At 40.1% G+C, this 24,334-nt stretch overlaps 1 protein-coding gene across 2 annotated transcripts in view; it reads left to right on the forward strand.

Moving 5' to 3' along the window:
- The window catches only part of FHL1 (four and a half LIM domains 1), a 75,805-nt gene that overhangs the window by 28,300 nt on the left and 23,171 nt on the right, over window positions 1-24,334 (forward strand). The window contains exon 2 of one of the 2 annotated variants that reach the window (XM_056130309.1): window positions 478-551. The exons of the other annotated variant lie outside the window; for it this stretch is intronic. The gene's annotated coding sequence lies outside the window, so the exon portion shown is untranslated. The remainder of the gene's footprint in view (window positions 1-477; window positions 552-24,334) is intronic. 2 annotated transcript variants of the gene reach the window in all.

Below are 24,334 nucleotides of genomic sequence, written 5' to 3' on the forward strand. Positions count from 1 at the left end.
CCTCTGGTGACTTGTGTGCTACGTTCTGCCTGGATCTGAGCCCTCCTGTGGCCAAATATTCTAAAGACGTTAAAAGAGGGGAAAAAAGGGCTCAACTAATAAATCTATTCTAAACGACTGAGTCATTTGTTTTGATTACCCGGGTGATTGCCAAATGTTCATTTAAAACTGAAATAGACCATGAGCTCACTCTGCTAACAATGCTGAGTGTTTGAGCGAATCCAGCTTGATAATGAGGGAGCCAGATCCGATGCCGGAGCAATGTTAGATGATAAACAGACTGTGTGTATGTACTGGTGGGGTGAGTTATACAGACCCTCATGACCGTTTTCCTTTGACTTTTAAGGGTTATGGATAAGAAGTAGAATTTTTCTCCTGGGCCATCTCAAAGGAAGTCAACTTTGGATTTTGCGAAGTTCTGACTTTTCATCCGAAAAGTTAACTTTGCCTCTTGATTCTCATTCTGTCCTGACTTAGGCACGTGGGACATTGTCATCAACTCTATCCTCCCTTTGCTGAGTCCGTCCCATTTGCCACACATCCTGTGTGAGGTAAGTCATACTGGTCGTCACCAATTCTTACGCTATATCCAGTCTGCTAGTGTGTGATTTTAGGGCAGGCATTGTATAAAGACCTCTGTTCAGACAATAGGTCTACAAGGCTTTTTAAATTTATTTTACCTTAAACATTTCTATTGCCACTTAGATCCCCTGGTTATTTATAATATTGTGAACTTTCATGGTTTTGATGTTCAAGTTACTGTACACTACCACCAAAAGATCCATGACCCCTCTCCACCACTGTCCTTATGTCATCTCTTATGTCCCCAAACCACTCCCCACACTGCTTAGTGATCTCAGTTTTGAGATCAAAGGAAGAGGCTTCATTTTAATGGTCTCAACCGGTATCACTGTTTATTCTAATGACTGGATCCTTGGGGGATGCCTTTCCAAGGTGATAAATAAGCTCATTTGCTTTTCATTGGTGAGCGGGCGGGGCGGGGGGGCACAACAAGCGACCGTGTTCAGCACAAGAAATTTGTGAAAAGGGCCGCTTGAGCAGATCTGCTCCAGTCACTGCGTGAACATTAGGGAGCAGGAAAGCGGCACAGAGCAAATGCTGACCTGAAGGGAGATTTCTGCTGACAGATAGCCATGAGAATGTGGGATGACCTAGTCAGCTGCCTGGAAATTTTATGCCTCCAGGTGAAAGAAGCCCAGGTGTGGCAGTGGCACTGAAAATTGGGCGATAGGAACTCACAAAGAGGCCCTCCTGGTGATTTAGTATTATCACGTGCCAGCAAAATTGTTTCTGATTTGTACACAATTTCTGAACAGCCCAGCTAGGTGGAAAGCCATTCAAGCTGACCTTTCATTTCTCGTTTAGCTATGGTGGCCTCTGGATCTGTTGTGCAGATCCAGGGTTAGTTATTTCCCCCTTGGCGACTGGCCATTTCCCTTTGCAAATAATAAAAAGGGAGGGGATCTCAAAGATGGGCCATCCAGGCACAAAGTCAGTGACCCCAGCCTTTCTGTGCCCCAGTCTTCACTTGACTTTACAAGAGAGGATATGACCGTTGCCAACCCCAGCTTAGTCCAGAGGTCCAATTTCGACCTGTGAATTTGCTTTCCTCACCCCTTTCCATCAACATCCTACAATAAGGAGATGCCCTTTTATTTCATTTAGGGTAGGTATCCACTAGATGGAGATAGCGCTTTTGTTACATTCTACTTGGATAACAGGACTTGTCACAATTTCAAAACATTATCTTGGGGCTGGAGTGATAGCACAGCGGGTAGGGCGTTTGCCTTGCACGCGGCCAACCTGGGTTTGATTCCTAGCATCCCATATGGGCCCCTGAACTGAGCACTGTCAGGAGTGATTTCCTGAGTGCAAAGCCAGGAGTAACCCCTGAGCATCGCCAGGTGTGACCGAAAAAGTAAAAAAAAATTATCTTCAGATAGAGGCATGGGTGTTGGAACATTGTATGACTGACACCCAATTATGAACAGCTGCATAATGCTCTATCTCACAGTGATTTAATAAAATTTAAAAAATTAAAACAACAACAAAAACAACATAAAACAAAAACATAAAACAACATAAAACATAAAAAAACACAAAACAACAAAAAACATAAAACATAAAAAAAACAACAACAAAAACCAAAAAACGTTATCGTCAAATACCCAAAGTTAATAAGGGGGGGGGGGCAGGGAAGAACATGTTTTCCTTTTGAAATTTTTATCCAGCTGAATTTTATCAGTGATAGTGGGAAGTCCTACCCAGGACAGACGTTCCTCTGGTTTGATAGTAAAAACTTCAGAAGTTTTTCTTAGCAGCCAGAGATGGATGCTTCCATCTTGGGTTGAAGCCCTGGCATAGTTAATCACTCATAGCCTTTCCCTAAAGTGGTTGCTTTCGGACTTACTTTTTAATGGTCGAAACCTAGTAAGTTCAAATGTATCCTTAGGTCTAACTTCCATAGACAATACCAAAGCAGAATGGCTTTGCCTCAAGTGGGAGACTCTCAACTCTACTGTTCCTCTGAGGGACTCTCTGTCAGTTGAAAAGCATGTTGCTCGCTCTACAGAACACTGATTTTTTAAGCTCTGTGCCCTTTCATGGCTCTTAATCTTTAATTTTCCAGTGTCTAGATTGTTTAAGGAACTAACAGATGGTGGTGGGGGGAACATCCTCCCATCAATTTAGTTGGAAAGGCTGAGAATGTGAAGCATGGTCCTTTACATGCATTGTTTTCTTTAGTATTTCCGCAGAGGCCAACACTTTGACACATGTCATCAGTCGAAGCTTAAATAGAACTAGGTGAAGATTGTAACTGAAGTGTTTCAAACATATTTGAAGTGGTTTTATGATATGAGAAATAACTCCAATGTCATCTCTAACCTGACCCAAATTTAGTATCTTTGAGTTTCCTTTTAGAGCATGTGTTTCTCAGTTGAATTCCTCGAATGGAATCTCATCAGTTGTTTCACCCTGACAGAAATGTCAAAGATTCCCATAAAACTTTAGTCCAGTAGTCAAGATGAGGAATGAGGTTTCTCTCCCATTCCTTAATTTCATTCGTTCATCCAGCCTCTTAGGTACCAGACCAGGTATGTAGACATGTGAACAACAAGAATAATTACATGGGAGACGGATATTCTTCCAATATAGTTACAGCCTGAGATGATTTTCACCTTGCAGATGAGGAAGCCAAAGTTACCCTTGGTTTTGTTTTAATTATGTTGCCTAGTGTGGAGTGGAACAGAATGGGTTCAGAGGTACAGTTCCAAGTCCCTGTGTCTAATCTGCTGTCTTGAGCCTGTGCGCTCTGCCCTTCATAGCATGTGCAAACAATCAAGAATGTCACCATCGCTTGGGAGGCAGCTGTGCCTGGGACCCACATGCCCCCCCAAATGAAAACAACTGTAAACTGTGTATTTCACACTCAATTTTTTTTCAAAGTTTGTTTGGAATAATTGAACAGTTTTGGAAAGTAGACCTCGCAATTTCCACTGAGGGTATTTTAAGTTTTGTGTTTTAATGATAATGTGTTCCGTTTTATGTTTAATACAGCCTTTGTCATAGATACACTTTATAATTCAAGAACTTGGAAATGGCTCCATTTGGCTGACATGCAGTTAGGGAATTATTTGGAACAAAATTTGGAACACAACGTCATTCTTTAGTATGTACATGAGCCGGCTACCATTCTATGTAATTTGTTTCTACAGCAATGACAATATTGTTAATTAATGAGACATGTATTTTATATCTAGGAAATATTTGTATCACTGACATATGGTCACTTTCAGCATTGATTTGGCAGTTTTTTAATATTGACAAAAATCTTAAATACAGTAGCCATAGTGATTTGAGTTCTGCCATTTATATTGATGTGACCTCTCTTCGCGGAACACTTAATTGTAAGTATGACAATCAGCACAGATGGTCTACACAGGCTTAAAGAGTTTAAAAATTATCAGTCTGGAGCCAAGGTCTCAAACTGGTGGGCTGGATCTGGCACACAGAGGTGTTCTTTTCATTTTTAAGCAAATGGCTACCATTTAACAAATGAAGAGTTTTCACATTTGAAAAAAATTGGAGTTTTAGCTTCTATGAAAATACCAGAAGATCTCACAAGACTGATCCTGCATTCCTATTTGGCAACATTCTGCTGGAGCCAAATAGCTGCAGTATCTTTAGATAGAGCATTAACTCTGAAATTTGTCACAGTTACTGCCACTTTCTGTTGTCTCTTTCACATGAAGGAAAAGAGCAGGTTCTTATTACTGGAATTATCTGCCCATTGATAAGACTAGCTCTTTGGGGCAAATGATTTGTCCTCCCCAGGCCTAGGTGAAATTAAATCCGCAAACTTAGAACCATGCTTCCCCCCAAAAAAGTCGATTTGTTAATTTTCAGGTGCACAGTTTTGAGTGAGGGTCATTTGAAAGGAGTTTTTTTGAAAAGAGGAGTTCATTAAAATGTTTGAGGGAAGGGACACCTTCTGGTGATTCCTTATTAAAAAAGAATTCATCAACAGAGTATAGAATATGGATTTTTATCATTTATTTGGGAGGATTGCTTGTGGTTATCCTCAGTTCTTCTCAAACTTGAACATGGCAGTCTGATACAGGAAATATGGAATAGGAACTGAGGGTCTGTGATTCCAACCAGGCAACACTCCACCGGTCAGAAGACCTAGTTTCTTTTTAAGTAACAAGGGGTTTTAATTTATTTAGTAAGTTTTTTGGCCATACCCAGTGGTGTTTAGAGCTTATTCCTGGTTCTGCACTCACGGATCACTACCAAATGTGGTGCTGTGGATTGAATTTGGGTAAAGCAAGGCAAGGCAAGTGCCCTACCTACTTTACTATCTCTCCTAGCAAGGGGACCACTAAGCAATTGTAAGAACAGATCCATGTAGTGAAGTTTCTATTATCTTCCCATTTTGGCCAGAGAAAGAGAAGGCAGTTTGAGGCAACCTATTAACAGTTGAATCTTCATCGCTAAACCTGAGTTCATTTCTAGTTGCATCAGGATGCATTCCAAAAAATCATCGTCTGTTTTTAATGCAGCATAGTCCATGTAAAAAAGATAAATCTAACCTTTATTTTACAATTCAAATGATTAAAAATGCTTCTGATAGACTGTCTAGAGATAGTAAAGAAATACACAGGTGAGGATTCTGTGGCTTTTTCTTTTATAAATTCAGGAGATTATATTTACAAGACTCTTAGCCCTCTTATAAATGAAACCACTAAAATAGGATAATTACAAAGTTTCTAGCTATATGATAGCCTTGTAAACAAATTATAGAAGTCAAAAAGGAAAAAGAGGGCAGCATATTAAAAATATGTTCAGAGTAATCCTTAAATATTCTCACCAAACTCTGAAAGAGGTAACATCTGAACTAATTTGAGTGTGGTGATTATGTCACAGAGTATATACCAGATCATCATATTGTGTACTCTAAAGGTACACAGTTTTTTGTTCTTCATGCCCACAGTTAAGCATGGGGCAATAATGAAATTAAAATTATACCAGGAAAAAATTGGTGACGAATTTCACAAGATAATCAATTTCTCAATTCTGCACAGAGCTTATTTAGATGTTCAAGCGTGACACATGGGAACTCTCCTTACTAGTTTGTTGAGTGAGTTTTCCAAGTTGGGAGAAGGGACAGAAAAAGGGGGAGGGAGTTGGACATTTGCTTTCTGTCGCAACGTAAATAACTGGAAAGAACCGTTCAGTCTCACTGGTATGCAAAGACAAGCATATTCAAACAGCAACAAAGTACATTTTAACCTTTTTAAAATCAACAGAAACAGAAAAGCACAATGCTAATATGGTTGCCTCTGAACTAATAAACACTTCCTTAATGCTGCATTTTTAACTGGTTAAATGCCTTTGGGAAGTTTTTGAGTAAGTAGTATATAGCAAATTGATACTTTTTGATCCAGTAATCTTCCTTTGGAAAATGTGTTCTGAAAACCCAAGTGTTTTAAAATATAATCAAAAATACTGTATGTTATGGATATTTATCACAGTGTTACTTGTTAAGGACAAAAGTATTAGTGGCATGGAGTGATAGTACAGTAGATGGAGCACTCGCAGAGCCGGGAGTAGGTCCTGAGCACCGTCAGGTGTGGCTTGAAAACCAAATATATATACTGAAATCTCCACTATTAGAAGAAATATTTTTATATGATGTATGCGTAACTATGATACTACACTTGATCTTAGCCAAAAGGCTCCAGTGATAGCTCAGCGGTAGGGTAATTTGCCTTGCACACAGCCAACTTGGCTGACCTGAGTTCGATTCCTCTACCCCTCTTGGAGAGCCTGTCAAGCTACCAAGAGTATCTCGCCCGCACGGCAAAGCCTGGCAAGCTACCCAAGACATATTCGATATGCCAAACACAGTAACAAGTCTCACAACAGAGATGTTACGGGGTCCGCTTGAGCAAATTGATGAACAACGGGAGGACAGTGCTACAGTGCTACAACTATGATACATCTATGTAGTAGAATTCCATGAATCTGTTTAAAATGATCATTTGATGCTTGAAGAGCAATAGACAATAATTTGTAAAATCCAACCTTGGATTTTACAAGATGCAGAATTGTCTATGTGCTATGATTATAATCATATTAAGTGATAGTGTATGATTGGACAAAGACTAGAAGGCCCATGGACAAATGATATACTTTGAGATTTTGTTTGTATTATTGTTCTATTATTTGTAGATTTCAGAGAGTGGTAATCTTGAGCTTTTACCTGATGGAGTCAACTCCACCTCATAAGCAGCCATGTTCCCCCTTGTTCACCCCGTTGGTATTTAGTAATGAACTAAGAGACCCATTGAGAACTCCCACCTAGAGCTTACACATGGATTACTGATGAGATACTTCCTTCTTGCTTGCTTTGTACCATCATCTAAAGCCGCCATTTTTTTCTTTCCTCCTGTTTCCTGTGATTGGCAGAGAGGCTTCTTGAAAACTTGTTTCAAAAATTTGTTTACATGGATGTGTAACCATGCCAGACAGTGATACCTCCTGCCTGACAGGTCAATGTACACCTTAAAGAAGCAATACCCTTTTATTTCCTCTGCTGATTTAACTCACAAAATCTCCCTTTGTGTCTGAAATCTTCTTACAAGTGACCACTCCTCTCTAGTGCAGCCCTGTTTCATATACAGTTGTTTCCCTGCTGTACGTAGACTTTTCTCCTTTAATTAGGTCACTTACTTCATGTCTGTTTTTCTTTTCTGACATGGTTTCCTCTGGCTCTAGCAACACATATTTTCCCCATATGTCATTGCCTCTGGAGCTTCATGTTGCAATCGTTTTTCAAGGGGAACAGAGAGCACATTACTAAGGGGGGGGGGGGTACTCTTGACTCCTTGCCTGCCCTTTGCCTGCCTGAGTGCTCCTATTTCTTTTGGGTCTAATTCTGTTTGGTTTTGTCATCTTCATCGTCAGTTATGTTTGGACTAAAAGATACTTAAGTAAAAATAATGTAAGTCAGAAAGATGTCTGGCAAAGGTGCCGACCATTTGTTAAGGTTACTGGTTTATTTATCTGCCCTGTCTCTATGGTGACTAAATTTGGGGCTGGGATTTAATGGACTTAATTTTGACCTCTTGTACATCTCTGAGCTTTCCCAGCCTCTGATAGAGCAGGAATTCATTTTCACTTTAGGAGAGAAACTGGTTCATTTAGAGTAAAGGTCCTAACCAGACTCTTGAAAAGTGGAGTGTGCAGTCTTGAATTCTTACACTATCACCCATCAAGGTTCAGACAACACTTGGCAGAAATCTGAGCAATACATGTACACAACATTACTGATGACCCTAGGAAATAGTTTTCTTTTCAGTGAGCTATTGTTTGTTTAATGTATGAATGTTTGTGGGAATTTTTTCTAAGAGAACCTTCTATAAAAATGTTAACACAATGGGAGCATCGATTAAATATTTCATTTAAATGTATGCTTTCCTCTTTTTATTGTGGTCTCATGATTTACAATACAATCATAGTTTCATGCATGCATTGTTCCAACACATATTTTTAAATTAATGTCCCTGTTATCTGATTATATATTTGCATGCATATGAATGTTCAGCCATGTTTCAGGTTGAAAGTGTACTGCTGTACTATGCTGTCCACAATGAAGGTTGTGTTTAACTAGGTTTCCCATAGTAAAAGTCAGATTTGGACATTGAAACATTCAAATCTAGGGCTCTGTCTACACCCAATTGATATTAAATGAAAACATGATATTTGACCCTTTAAGTAGCTAGAGTCAAACCACCCTGGATTTCACTTGGTTCAAATGACCTTTTAATGCTTTATCCCCTCTTTTATGATGCTTTGACACTTAAAGAGACACGAATTCATTTCCTGCTCTAAAAAGGAAATATAATTATTTATCCCAAATCACATCAGAGTAAGGGATTTTACTTAAAGCAGTACTCATTAACATGTGTTTAATTTGTTTGAAAATCCCTTAACTTCACTTCTCTGAGGAAAAACTTACATAAGTGAATTTACCTTCAAACGAAAACAAAGAAGTCAGTAAATGATCGATATAGGCTGCCTGCAGAAAGGCAGATGCAAAAGAAAAAGCAACCTAAGTGCCTTGATACCCAGATTCCCCAAGGATACTCAGATCTGTCATCAAGTTCCATTAGAGTCCAAAACAGAAACTTGTGAGTACTTCACCTTTCTATTAAAATTTCTTACCATACTAAAACTCTATGGATAATGGTATCTGTTTTAAGTTTTCTCCCTTTATTGGATCATCTAATAATAAGGCAAAAACCAAAGAATTCAACAGAGATGCTCACTTGTTAAAGAGATCTACATTTGTAAGACGGATGCTCGATACCCATTAGGTTCCACCTTGAGTATGGAACCTTGACTAGTGTCTTATAACCATGAACAGAGGAATTTTATTAGATTGAAGTCATGGCTAGGTCATAGAAATTTTATTATGGTCAGTACACAAAGCAAAACTTAGGGCAAACATTTTAAAATTATATTAAAATGTTAAGTTTGAAACCCTTAACAATACTTGAAATGAGTAGCTCAAAATGAGTAGCGCACTTATCCTTGTTATTGTCATCAGCATTGTACTACCATCTTTCTGAGTTGTAAGGTCAGTGTAGAGAACTGTGATAATACTAGTTATCATTTATTTCTTTATCTCTTGGATTGATGATATTTCAATTTTGTATAAATCACTCTAGGAATAAAACAAATTTATATTTATAAAAAGGAAGAAATAGATAAAATACATTTAGTACAGTTGCCTCACTTTCCTATTAAACACATTCACTTCACAGTTTATATAATATCTATCACTAAATTCTATTCATTTCTTAGAAGAACCATTGGTTTTTGTCAAACTTCCTCAACTAAGTAGAAAAGTCATGGTCCTTTGGTCCTCTGGTCAGAATCTGTGGTCTCCACAAGTCTGTAGACATTTCTTAAACCATGTGATATTTCCATTTCTTTGGTGATACAAATTAATAATTTAATTAAGCTACAGCTAGTGTTTCTACTCCAGAACCAGTGGCGCTTTTCTTTGTGGATTCTAATGAGGGTGTTGTACATACCAGCCAGCATAAGCTGGCCATTTGGACCTGTAATTGTACCTGTAGTGTATTTTGCTCCCGGAGTGGTTCCAATGCAGATCAATTGAAGAGGATGAGTCCCATTCTTGACAATGGGTTCATATGGCAGGCTTGAAAATGGCAAAAGTACAACATTTTCTGTGACTTTTAACAAAATGTCTTATTTATTATCTATCTATTGGGGTATTTTTTTGGTTTGTTTTTGCTTTGGGGTCACACCCAGAAGTGTTTAGGGCTTATCTTATGGCTCTTTGCTAAAGGGATCGCTCCTGACTGAACCATATGGTTCTGGGATCCATCTGGGATCAGCCGCATGCAAAGCATGCACCTTAATTCCTGTACCATCTCTCCAGCCCTGAGATCATCCAATTTTATTCCCATCTCTTAGGCTTTATGTTGTATCTTGGCCCGACTCATTTGATCCTCTCCCGGTGTTTATTGAGACAGTCTAAGGCACAAAGGGAGTCAGTGACTTGGTCAATATTGATGTCTTAAGTTGTGCTCTGCTTTTCAAGAAAACTGGAACCTCTTTTAGAACAAGGATTATCATGTATTCTCTGATGTTGTCCTCCATATCAATTTTTTGTTTTTTGATTTTTTTATTTTTGGGTCATACCCAGAGATGCGCAAGGGTTATTTCTGGCTCTGCACTCAGGAATTACTCCTGGCGGTGCTCAGGGGAGCATATGGGATTCTGGGAATCAAACCCAGGTCAGCCGTGTGCAAGGCAAACGCCCTACCCGCTGTGCTATTGCTCAATAAAAGTAATAGTAAGTTTATTATTATTACTTTTTGTTTTTTGAATTACACCCAAGTGATGCTCAGGATACTCCTGGTTCTGAACTCAGGAATTACTCCTGGAGATGCTCAGGGGACCATTTGTGATGCTGGGGATTGAGCTAGTATCCAGTGCATGCAAGGCAAGTGCCCTAACCACTGTACTATCTCTTCAACCCATATCATTTATTATTTAGTCTGGAGGCTTCCTAGGCATTTCCTAGAGGTACAGTTAATTGAATGAACAATATTTTGGGAAGTGACAAATGGTAGTATTACCATAATGTTACACAGGGGATTTCAGAATTGCTCTAATTTCAGTGCTCTGACATTCCTAGAGGATAGTCTCTAATAAAAAGTTTGTCTTATCTCTTTCTAACATTTATCATGACCTTCGTAACAGTTTATTGTGAAATTCTTCAAACATATTGAAAAGGTGACGTTCTGTAGTGAACACTTCTGTTCCCCCCACCCAGATTGTTTAATTAATACTTTACTGTTTGCTTCGTCTCATGTCCATCCTTCCATTACTCCATTTTTTATTATGATTCCAAGTCTGTGACAGAGCTCTGCACAATTCACCCTTGAATAGCTCATCACATGTAACATGACATGATTTCAGTTTTGACATTCTTCTACATGCTATCAGATTCACTGATATACTGACAATTCTTATGGTGGTGGCTAAGAAGAGATGCTAAGTATGTGAATTAAGAGACCAAGGAGATAGCTCAAAGGACTGGAGCACATGGTTTGTTCATGGGATGTGCATGTTCAATACTTGGCACCCCACTGTCCCCCAAACTTCACAGGGACTAGCCCAAAGGCACAGACCTGAAATAGCCCCAGAGCACTGTGGGACGTGGCCCTCAAAAAATAAATGAACATACAAAATAATGAAAATAAGCCTCATTTGAATAATGGGAACTTGAATTGCTTTTATTCAATGATAGGTATACAAGCACATATGTATCGCTTGATACAAGATCACTGACTTGGTGTTGTTGAAACTAGAAGGTCAGCTGGTGTATAGGATCAATGGTCTAGTTTATATAAGCAAAACCAGAGAACTGGGGTTGAGAGAAGTGGTGCCAATGGCTGACGTTAAATGCTGGAGAAGGTGGAAAAGGGCCAGAGAACTTGCACTGGAGTTAAGGGCACCTGTCTTCCATGCATCTGAACCTAGTTTGATCCCCAGACACCACATTACGATCCCCTTGAGCAGCATTACGAGTCACCCCTGAGCACAGAGCCAGGAGTAGTCTCCGAGGACCACCAGATGTTGCCTCAACAACCCCCCCTCCTGAATAAATAAATTTAAAGGGAAGGAGTAAGGAATTCCAAATAAGGAGAGCATCCTGTAGAAGTCTCGAATTTATTATTTATAGAAATAATAAACCCTGATTGGTCAAGGGTCTTTCTAGCTAGTAGTTTTCGCATTTTATTTCATGGAACCTTAGAACTTAGAGAACCATTTCAGAGGTTCATTCACAATTTGAATTAGATTTTTAAAAAGTGTGTTGGACGGGTCATTAAAAAAGACATACTTAACCATGCTTAGTAATAAATTTTAAGATACTAGAGAACACCTTCTTGATTGACTTTAGAATCGGGAAAGGTTATGCCTGTCAACTTAAAATAAAATTTTGAATAACACTTAGCTGTCATCCATCAAAGCCAGGATAATATTTCTCTTGTGGGAATCAAGACAAAGGGTCTTCAGCCAGACCATTACACTAAATCCATGGTGTTAAGGCCTGGGAAAGATGAAGTTACATTTTGGTTTCTAGTTACCATGAGCTCTTACCCATCTGTTATATTTAGATTTTTTCCCCTCATACCTTTAGGAATCTGAAAACAGATGAGTGTGCGCTTTCAAGTTGAAACGACCATAAAAGGGTAAAGGTAGAACAGAGATGGGACATTATTTATCCCTGTGAGTGGATTAGGGCACCTTTAGAATGTTCTCTCGGTGGTCTGTGATTCAAGATTGCCCAACATGAGTCTGAAATGTAGACATGTCACACATTGCTGTGAATGAAAGCAAATTGTTCAGGACCTCTCCAATAGTGCCTGAAAAGCCTTCTAAAGATTTGGTGGGCACATTTCTATGGTGAGGAGGCTGGAGTCCTCATGTGGGTCCCATCATTCCATAATCCAGATCCTTTACCTATAGTCTAAGTGCCTTTTGGAAGCCAATATCTACTTTGGCAAGATTTAAAAAAAACTTTAATTGAATCACTGTGAGATAGACCATTACAAAGCCGTTCATGATTGGATTTCAGCCATACAGTATTCCAACATCCATTCCTCCACCAGTGTACATTTCCCAGCACCAGTGTCCCCAGGCTCCCTCCCATCACCACAAGGAGTAGATGAAGAAAAGAGCCCAGAAGCCTCAACAGGGAATACCCATAATACAATCTTTCCGATAAAGAATTCAGAGATGAAATGTTGAGGATGTTCAATGAGCTCAACGAAACAGTGGAACATACATCCAGTAAATTAAAAGAGGATATGAAAGAAACAGTGGGACAGACAGTCAATAAAATGCAGGAGGAAATGAAAGCAAAAATAAGAAAGCTACAAACAGAAGTGTCAGTAATAAAGAATTTGGCAGATTAAAATAAAAACTCAGTGGGAGTGGGTGCCCTCAACATTAGAATGACAGCAGCCAAAAACAGAATCAGTAAGCTTAAAGATGAGCTGCAGAATGCATACAGGAAACAACATATAACGGGAAAAGACCTCAAAATAGCTCTAGTGTGAATCAGAAACCTAGGGGATGAACTCAAGAGGAACAACATAAGAATCGCTGGAGTACCAGAAGGACAGGGAGGCAACCCCCAATGAAGTAGTAATAGTTAAAGATATTGCTGAGAAGTTCCCAGAGCTGGAGAATTCAGGCATCCAGATCTAAGAAGCCTGAAGGGTACCAGCTAAAAGAGACCCTAATAAAAAGACTCCAAGATATATTCTAATCAGAGCGGCTAATACCCACAGGTAGAGACACAGTATTGCGAGCAGTATTTCAAAGATGGAAATCACATACAACGGAGCATCCCTTAGATTTACAACAGGCTTATCAGAGGAAACTGTCAGAGCCTGAAGACAGTGGTGGGATATAATGAAAAAACTCAATGAAATGAATGCCTCACCAACAATATTTTATCTGGCTAGACTCTCACTCAGACTCGAAAGAACAATACACTGTTTCATGGATAAACACCAGTTCAGGTACTTTATGGATCCAAAACCAACCTTAAAAGAAGTACTTAAAAAGGGCTACTGTAAGACAAGACAACCCTAACAAGCAGAACAAACCTCTATAGAAAGATGGCACAAAACCTCATGACAAAAATCTCTCTCAATGCCAATGGGCTAAAAGCACCAACTCAGAGACAGAGTGGCAAAATTGCATAGATTTTTAAACTGTTGTTTATCATGTCCAAGACAGTAGTAGGGTAACAGTTAGGGCATTTGCCTTGAAAGTGGCTGACTCTGGTTCTATGCCCATCAGGAGTGATTTGAAGCACAAAACTTAGGAGTAAGCACTGAGCACAGTCGGGTATGGCCAAAAAGGAAAAAAAAAACAGGTTGCTTATCTATACTTAGTTTTCACTAACATTATAAAAAAGCCCATAAAATTATAAAAATGTTTTTCCCTTTATGCCTCATCTTGAATTTACCATTTGCATTTTACTACTTTTTGTTGTTGTTGTTGTTTTTGGTGCCACACCCAGCAGTGCTCAGGGCTTTCCTCTTGCTTTGTGCTCAAGAGTCACTCCTGGTGGTGCTTGGGGGGACTATATGAAGTGGTGTGGATCAAACCCAGATCAGCTGTGTGCCAAGCAAGTCCCTGCATTATGTCTCTGGTACCATATTTTACTATGTTTGTGAGTTTGCTAACATTTCATCACACAGCTAGATAACCCTCGACCTGTACATTAGATGTGTACATTGAAGTAAATTTAATCAGTTTCATTAGTTAAGTCCATATAGTTTACATGCTTGGGAGTATGGCTTTTTGTGTGTTACACAAATATGCCTAAATGAGCAAAAAGTCCTGTGAGAGGAGATGTAAAAGATATTCCCCAGTTTTACTGGGGAGGGGGAAATTTTAGGAGCCTTATTTTTAAAATAATGGATTTTCTGGAATTCTGGCATGACGTTGGAAAAGAATACTGGCTTGTTTTTCAATATTAACTTTTTTGTGACTCAGACATTGTTAACCCCTCATAAAGAAGGGGAGTATACTTGTAAATTTTGTTTTCATCCTTGAGACAGGAGCCAAGTAACTTCCTGTTCTTATAGAGACATGGCGTGGTTTTTGTAAGTCTTAGAAACAAGTGGAAGGCGGGCCAGCAAAATTTATTGCATTTGGAAAACAGTGGAACAACAAACTGAGGACAAAATTGGTTCCATCCAAAATATTGGTGTCAGGGTGTTAAGTGTAAATTATCGAAACTTACAGACACACACCACCACCACCACCACCACCACTACCAAGAAAAATGAAGAGGGACAATGGCTGAGACGAAAGATCCCAATGTATGACTTTTGTCCCTATTTATGTAGAAAGATCTCCCTACAGTCTTACAAAGCTGTGTTCCTGTTCCATTTATTCTCAACCCTCAGAGTTGTTTCCAAACACTTTCCCCTTATTCAGGGAGCTGGCTGGGTGTATTTGTTTCTGGAAGTCTTCAGTTACACTCTGGACTTAGCTGGCAGCGACTCTCCAAAAGACATTCATTCCCAGGCAGTTTTTCCCACTGTCTATAAGGGGGCTTATCCTATAGTTCTCATTTCCTGTCCAGCTGCTGCTGCTTGAGCAGAAACATCTTTGCTGTGCTCCTAGTCTCTAGAGTCTCAAAGAATATTTCATGTATAAGAACAAAAAGTTTGGACAGAAAACCTTGGGGTAGAGTAAGATGGAGGATGCAGATGGGGGACTAGGTTATTAGATCTACCTTAAGCATGTCAGTAAACCATGACTTTTTACTAGGAGCCAAAGAGATAGCACAAGCAGGCAAGACTCTGACTTGTAATAGAACCAACCCAGGTTTGATTCCCATCACCATGTATAGTCCCCTGAGCACTGGAAGAAGTGACCCCTGAGCGCAGAGTCAGGAGTAAACTAAACCAAAACATGAATAAATACATGAAGTTATATATAGGAAACTAACAAATTTGCCTACACCCCGCGCCAGACACACTATCCTTTAATACCTATTAAATACCTCCATGGAATATGTACTTTGATCTTGGAAGAGATGATTAGTTTGCAAAGATTTTGATTCCTCTATCAGTGACTTACTCTTTGATCTCAGAATGTAACTGACTTGCTCTGCGATTATTTCCTAAGCACCGACAATAAAACTGATTTATTGTACATGGTACAACAGAGCAATTTAAAACTGTCAGAAAGGTAGCTCAGGGGGGTAGAGGCATGCATGACCTGCCCAGGACCACAGCTTTGATCCTTGGAACCATTTGGCCCCGTGGCCTCCCACGAACAACTAGGTGTATTCCTGGTAACTCTGCAGCATCATCGGAGAAGCTCCCCCTAAAATCTCGTTATCTAGCTAGCTGTTATCTAGCTAACTCTGGGGATGTGGTGTAAAGGGCCGGAGTGAATACAAGTTCAATTTCTATGTTCACCTAAGCACCCCTGGGAGATACCCCAAACACTGAGCTTGGAGAAGCCCTCAACTATGCTACGCTTGGTGTGATCTCTATGCCCCCCTCAAAAAAACCAAGCAACGATATTTAACTAAGGTGTTTGAATAATTTTATTAACATTTGGATATTCAAATGAATCATATTTCATTTTATTTGGGATTAGGGCTTTGTGTATGTCTGCTTTCTATTCCGTGACTCATGCACAGTACCACCCTTGATCCTCTATTACCGCAAATCTTTTTCAGAGATTCGTATTCTTTTTAAAATGTTTAGTGACCAATGATTGACAGTGCTGTCAATAATAGGGTTCCGTGCATGCAACCTTCCAACCCTGCCCTTCATTGTTGTTCAGAACCTCCCATCTCACCATATCACTACCATGGCAGATACTTTATCTTACTGTAAATGTTACATTTAAAACACATAAATATGGGCGTGAACATGCTTATTGCCAGCTAAATGGTAGAATATTTTCTAGATTTATGATTAGGACAGGTGACAGTATTTGAGCTGCTATTCTTAGTTAGACCTCGCCCCCTGCTCTAGGCATGACACTTAATCTTTTTAATGTCTCCGTAAAACCATCCATAGCACCTGTAGTCTTACTTCATGAAAACACTACCTGGGTTATAGGAGTTTGAGGATTTGATGGTAGAAAGTGGCATAGGGGTTCAAATTATTGTGAAGAAATTATTTGTCTTTTTAATGATAATCTTGACCCATTGCTAATGACTACATTTAGAACGTTACAACTCTGGAGGGAATTGATATTTGATATTGTTGTCCTGTGTGTTCTAAGTTACCATCATAACAGTAGGGAAATAAACCCTGGCCTGGCTGTGTGACAAAGGGATTAACTCACTTCTTCAAGTTGTTACTAAATCTCTCCAGTCCTTTAAACAACAGAAATAAAAAGTGCTCCTTGTCTTATTAAATTTTTCCGGAATAAAAGTCTCCTAATAAAACTTGGCTTAATTTTTTCTTTTATGGGCACTTTCAAGTTATTCTCATTATGAAGAATGAAGGATAAAGCATGTCAGTTACTTAAAGCGACTAAAATTACCCTCAATAAGTATGTAGGAGTATGACTTTGATTTTTAGATCAAAGGAAAAAACCAAGACTATGTAGAGTATGCTTATTCCAAATTCGTTCTCAGCTACTTGTGTTTTTGCTGAGAATTAAATATTTGCTATCAATAAGGCTAAATAAGTAGATTCTGTAAAATAAAAATACTCATATTTTATAAATTTTATATCCGTCAAAGTTTGGCCTAATGTGTGTGTACATGTGTTCTGAGTGTTTGAGAGGAAGAGAAAAAGGGAGAGGGGAGAGAGAAAGAGAGAGAGAGAGAGGGAGGGAGAGAGAGAGAGAACAGACACTATCATGGAGATTTCCAGATTTCCAGTCTTTCCACAGATTTCTGCTGCTGGATTTTATAGTGTGAAAAATTGTGTATTCCTTATGAAAATATTATGTCATGTTAAATATTAAATCCACTTGAAAAGTTGGAAGAAAATGTACACTTTTCTTGAGGTAAAGCCAATTTACAAAATATGTTTCAATATACATTACATTCCTATATATTTAAAATAGATCTCATGTTTTATATAATCTGTGTACATAGAAATATTTTTATGTTACAAATATAGTATTTTGATAGTTCTTTTTTTCAGCTTATACTATGCTTGGTCATATATGTAATTTGAAACAGTTCTATAGGGGATGCAGGAGAGGGTTTCATGTCCCCATTTTGTAGGTGTGAAGAAAAATGATTCAGAACTTTATCTGGGGTTATTTTTATAGAGCCACATCCAGCAGTACAGAAGGGACGTGCATGTTATGCTGGGGATGGAACTTAGGGCTTTGCCTGTGCTCGGTATGTTCTCCACCACTTGAGCTATTTCCCTGGCCCCGGTGATTGAACTCTGGGATTCACACATGCAGGAGCTTTATATAGGCCTTAGGACTTATTTGTGACATTAAATGAACAGTTTTATTCTAATAAGGATTTGTAGAGGCGGTGTTTGTTGATCTTTTCATTGGGGGGGTGGGAGCCACATCCAGTGTTATTCTAGGGCTACTCCTAGCTCAGTATTTGGGGGTTGTTCCTGGCAATGTTCAGAGGCCCATGTGATGCTGGAGTTTGAACTCAAGGCATCCACATACATAGTCTGTGCTCAAGCCTTTGATATCTCCTTTACTGGCCCCAGAAGTTGTGATATTTTTTTAAATGGTCTTGGTTTGCCCTATGGAATTGTTACCACACCATAACTAAAGAGACTTGTTTCGATGTCTAACAAAACAACTCATAGATAAACCTCTGCAAATATTATGCTGATTTATCACCATCAGCCAACCTCTTGCAGAAACCCAAGGAGTTCATTTCTTGAAATGGTCAGCTGTGAAAGTGGAGTGGGCGTACTAGGTCACATTTCTTTTTCTTATTGAGCCATAGCAACAGGAAAGGTACACCGTAAGTTTGGTAAATCAGTGACAAATAGAATCTGAGTAACCTGGCTTCAGTTAGTTATGCAGCCTTGCCCAAACAAATGCCCGTTTCACAAAAAATAATACTTGCATCTAGAGACCACTGTCATTCTGCTTATCTTGTGCTTTAAACAAGGAACAGGTTCAGGATGAATTTATTGCTTGGAGCTGAAAAGCCCCTTACTGATCTTGGTGATGAACGAGTTTGGGACTTGGTTTTCCAGGATGCAGTTTTAAGGTCAGCCCCGTGACTCAGAACCACGCATGGCATTGGTGGTATGCCTCAGTGATGGTGCGCCAACTTAATCGTCCAGAAGGGTCTGTGCCCAGCTCAGGTTGCTCCATTATAATCCCCACTGAAGCTACCCTTCCTTTTTAAAATAGATCAGAAAAGAACATGAACATTTAGAAGTCAAATACCATATGTTCTTGATAGCTTTGCAACCTAGAGTTGACCGACATTCTTTATCTCTTTAATTCTGAGAACTAGACGGGTCCTCCATTGCCCCTAATCCATCAGGATGTTGCCCTGCATGAGCATCAGAAGAAGGGTTTTTCTAAGTTTATCACTTGCTAATACAGTGGTGGGGCCTTAAAGTTTGGGCAAAGGGTCTACTTGAAATAAAAGCCACTTCCTCTTGTCTGGGTAGCTTTTTTTGTGGTACATCACACCCAGAGGTTCTCAGGACTTCTTTCTGGCTCTGCATTCAGGGTGATCCCTGGCAGGGCTCAGGGGACCATGTGGGGTGCCGGGGATCAAACCTGAGACAGCTGCGTGCAAGACAAGTGCCCTACCCACTGTACTATCACTCAAGCCCCTGTCTGGATAGCTTTATAATTGACAGTAACCTTAGCATAGTTAGTATGAGGTTTCTAGATGGCATTTTCTCCACATCAACAGAAATAATATGCCATTTCAGTAACCTTTGGTGGGTGCCTCCTGAAGAGTAGCAAGCCCTATATCATCTTATTCCTTTTCTCCCTCTTTTTCCTTCTAGATCAACTTCAAAGTCAATTGCAGATGGCCTCTTTAGCGTATTATATGAAGGCCACCAGAATAAAGTTACTGCTTTTTAAATTGGTATATTTTAGTCTAAGATACCTGGCTCTAGAACAACATAGTCTCCTGAGTCCCACTTGGTGTGACCCCCCAAAAAAAGATATTAAAATTAGTTCAGTCCATAGCTTTATACTTTACATATTTCTTGCAACTTGTTTGCAATAAAAAAAAGGCTGGAAATAAATGTCCATTAGTGAATGCTAAGCAAATTTTGGTGTTCCACAGCTGACTCTCCACAACTGAATTATATATATATATATATATACATATATATTTAAGATGGGTATTTGTTTATATATATGTTTAAGATGGGTATTTGTTTGTCTGTTTTGGTGCTGGAGGTTTAATCCAAGGCCTCACACATGCAAGACAGGTATTCTGGGATCAGAACAATAGTACAACGGTTTGTACAATGTTTTGCCTTGCATGCGGCTGACCAGGTTCAGTCCTCGGAATCCAACATCGGCCCCCGAGCCTGCCAGGAGTAATCCCTAAGCACTGTCAGGTGTGGCCAAAAAAGGCAAAAAACAAGTGCTCTACTCTCAGCCACCTCCCCAGCCTAAGTATTATGTATATCATATAAAAAATAAAAGTAGAAGGCCCTTATATACAAATGTGGAAAATTCTCTGAGTATGTAAGTAGAAAATGCAAAGTGTAGAAAGAGCATGTGATCACCATTATGTTTTTTACAAAGGAAAAGAAAGCATATATAGGTGCTCATTTTTCACACGCTCATAAACATGACACTGGGGTCATTGGTTAATGATGGTTGAGAGCAAATGGGTGACACAGTAAGGGAAAGACAGCTGCTCACTATATGCTCTTTCATACCTTTTCAAAAGAAATATATTTTTAAATAAGCCCACATATAAAAAGGACTTGTCACAGCAGCATTATTCATAATAGCTGAAAAGCCAAAGGCTGCTTGTGTCCATTAGCTGAAGAATGAATCAGCACTGTATGGTGTAGCCATACAAGGGAATATTATTCAGCTATAAAAATGACTTAAGTACTGACATCTCCGTTAATAAACTAACTTGAATAAGCCTTGAAAACATTATACCAAGTTAAAAAATCAGCTGTGGGTCATACATTATATGATCACATTTATACAAAATGTCAAAAATAGACAAATTAAGACAGAAAATAGATTAGTGGTTGCCAGGAATTGGGGGCAAGGGATGATAGGGAGTGACTGCTAATAAATGTGGAATGTCTTATTGGGGTGATGGTAGTGTCCTGGAATTAGATAAAGATGATGAATGTATAACCTCATGAATATGATAAAGTCACCGAAGCATGTATGTTATAAAGGGTGAATTTCATTGTGGATGTTTGGAACTCAATGAATGTGATAAAAATCAGCTGGGGCGGGAGTGGCAGAGATACAGCTCTACAAGCTAGAGCAGATACTTTGCATGCAGGAGACCTGAGTTGGATCCTCAGCATCCCATATCCCATCGCCAGTAGTATCCCTGAACAGAACCAGGAGTAAGCCCCTAAGAACTACTGGGTGCAACCCAACACCCCCTCAAAAATTACTTTTTTGCTTATGGACAGAAAGAAGGTGCAAGGGTTAAGGCACTTGCCTTGCATGCAGCCAACTGGGGCTCCATTCCTACACCGTATATGGACTTCCCAAACACCACTGGGAGTGATCTCTCAGCTCAGAGCCAGGAGTAAACCCTGAGTACGTCTGGGTGTGTCTCAAAAAAATGAAAAAGGGAGGGGCTGGAGAGATAGCACAGCAGGTAGGGCGTTTGCCTTGCACGCAGCCAACCCGGGTGCGATTCCCAGCATCCTATATGGTCCCCTGAGCACCACCAGGAGTGATTTCTGAGTTCAGAGCCAGGAGTAACCCCTGTACATTGCCGGGTGTGACCCAAAAAGAAAAAAAATGAAAAAGGGAAAACTAATGTTTAAGAAAGCAGTAACTGGGGCTGGAGCAATAGCACAACGGGTAGGGCGTTTGCCTTGCATGCAGCCGACCTAGGTTTGATTCTCAGCATCCCATATGGTCCCCTGAGCACCGCCAGGAGTAATTCCTGAGTGCATGAGCCAGAAGGAACCCCTGAGCATCACTGGGAGTGACCCAAAAAGAAGAAGAAGAGGAGGAGGAGGAGGAAGAGGAGGAGGAGGAGGAGGAGGAGGGGGAGGAGGAGAAGGAGAAGGAGAAGAAGAAGGAGGAGGAGGAGGAGGAGGAAGAGGAGGAGGAGAAGGAGAAGGAGAAGAAGAAGGAGGAGGAGGAGGAGGAGGAGGAGGAGGCAGTAACTAGGCTGCAGGGATAGTATAGCGATAAGGCACGCACCTGATCCAAAGTTCTAATTTGACACCACATATGCTCTTGATCATCTCTGGGTGCAGCCCTGTAACCAATACCCACCACTCCCTAGCATTTCTGTGTGTGGTCCTGCAAGTTCCTACGTATCATGGGTGTGGTCCTGCAGTTGTCCCCCAATACTATAAGGCATGGCCATGGTAGCCCCAAGCACTTCCGGAGAGGCTTTGATGGCTCCTGACAACGCAGGGCCTAAGCAGCGCTGTATCTTTGGACCCTTCCATTGAACCGCCAACCCAATTGGCTATGAATCACTTGAGAGTGGCCTTTGAGCCCCCAGAATACCACTTGGGCACCCCTCCCTACCAGAAAAAAAAACTCCAAAATGTTTAAAAAGTAAGCAATGACAAATTTCTACCTAAGAAATATTTTCTTTATCTTTGACTTATGATCACTGGTGACTGAGGACTTTATGTCTTTTACCGACTGTCACTAACACCCTTGATCTTCTATTTTAGAGGAGGGGATTGTTAATGCAAATGAAGTCCCGACTGACACAATTTTAGGCAAAATAATTAAAGGAAGGTCTTTCTGTTATCAGGAATTGTGGTGTAGTGTAGTAATGGGCTTCCCCGAGGCTCTGCCTCTAGGAGAGTGGGTTTTGGGAGTTTTCACAGGAGCTTCAGAAAATCTTCTTGACCAGGTGACCCTTTCTGTCCTCCAGTGTAATCCTAGAGGGACCATGTCCCTAACCTGCCTCCCTAGACCCATGAGAGTCCCCCCCATTCCCTTTGTAGTATATTGGGTTGATCTGAATCGCAGAATTTCAGAAACCCTTCATCACAGAAAGTGGATTCGATTGGGAGCTCTGTAGGTGAGATCAGTGGAGTTGACGGTATAGCGTCTCCTCCCCTTGTCACTATTTATAAGAGCCGGGTCACTGTGGATTGTTGTCTCACAGGACAATTGCTTCATAGCATCTTTCCTATTTAGGGGTTGCTCAGAGAACAAACTTTGATCAGACTTCCATACTCCCAATAGTTCCACTAGAATGAATCTATCATTTTGATTTATTTGTTTTTGTAATGCTGGGGAGCAAACCCAGGATTTCATATGTACAAGGCAAGTGCTCTACCTCAGAGCTATATTCCAGCCTCTAGAATTCATCGAAGAGTGGGATTGGGAGGTTGACTACAGATGCTCAAGAGGGGACTAGATGATAGAGCCTAGTTGCTACTCCCTGAGACCTTAGGTGTTACTGTGATTCCCACAGCCAAATCTCCCCCCAAAGCAATGTTATGTCACCTTAGTTACCAAGTTTTTCTTGTAAGTGGCCTAATAAGGTAAGGCCTTTTAGATCCATGTCCTTGACATTGATTCATTCAGAATTAACTCACGTAATAGAACATCAAAGTTCTGGCTGAAGCTACTTTCTTCTTGATGGTCTAAAGAGCCTCTTTCCACAGTTCCTTCTTTACAGACCCAAGGCTAGCCTGCCATTACAGCAAAGGAAGCTCATGCTCGTTGTGCTGCAAAGGCTGCTCATTGAAATGGGGCCAACTCAGGCCTTGGGAGGAGAGATATAGGGGAGAACCTTCCCCACTCAATGCTGAGCAGATGGCCTACACTAAACCAACTAAGTCTTTGATGTTCATTAGAAGGTAATGAGAGCAGACTCGTTCTCTTTAGTTACTATCACAAACCCTCTTTTCCAAACTGGAAGATAGAAGAGACCTCTCTTCTGGGCTACCTGCTGTCAGGGTCTGAGGGCCTAAAGTTCCTAGGACTGTACGAATTGCTCTCTGGCACTTACTCATTCTCAGGCTCACAGCTCTTATAGCTGGGCTCTCGGCCAAGATCCTGTGCTCTTTCTGTCTTTTCCACATCTCCCCTGGGAACTGGCAGGCTTGGATGATAAATTCCTGCGTTGCAGGAATCTGCTGCTTGCCACATCCACATTTGTAGAATGTAATTGAATAAATGGTAATATATTGTGTTTACTGGGCGGCAGCCATTGTTCTGAATGTTGAACTTATCAGTTGTTTTATTTGTATGGAGACACTGATAATGTGTGCTCAATTGTTAGCCCCATTTTACAGATGAGAAGAATGAGTCAGAAAGATGTGAAACTTGCTCCCACACAATTGTGGAGGAAAGGGCAGGGTTTGAGTCCCTACCTTCTGGCTCCAGAGTTCATGCTTGTTGCCACTATACTATATTTCTTGGGAACACTATCATAAAAGATGACTACACAATCCTTTTGGGGAATATTCCATAGCATGTGTCTTAAAACAAACAAAGTAACTAAACTTGAATTAGTAAATTCAATAATAAGTAAACTAAAGACTTGAATTATGTCATGCAGGCATTACAAGAGTCAGAGAATTAGCACCCAGAGATAACT

Source organism: Sorex fumeus, unplaced genomic scaffold, assembly GCF_029834395.1.
Source record: "Sorex fumeus unplaced genomic scaffold, SorFum_2.1 ptg000075l, whole genome shotgun sequence".
Taxonomy (NCBI): Eukaryota; Metazoa; Chordata; class Mammalia; order Eulipotyphla; family Soricidae; genus Sorex; species Sorex fumeus.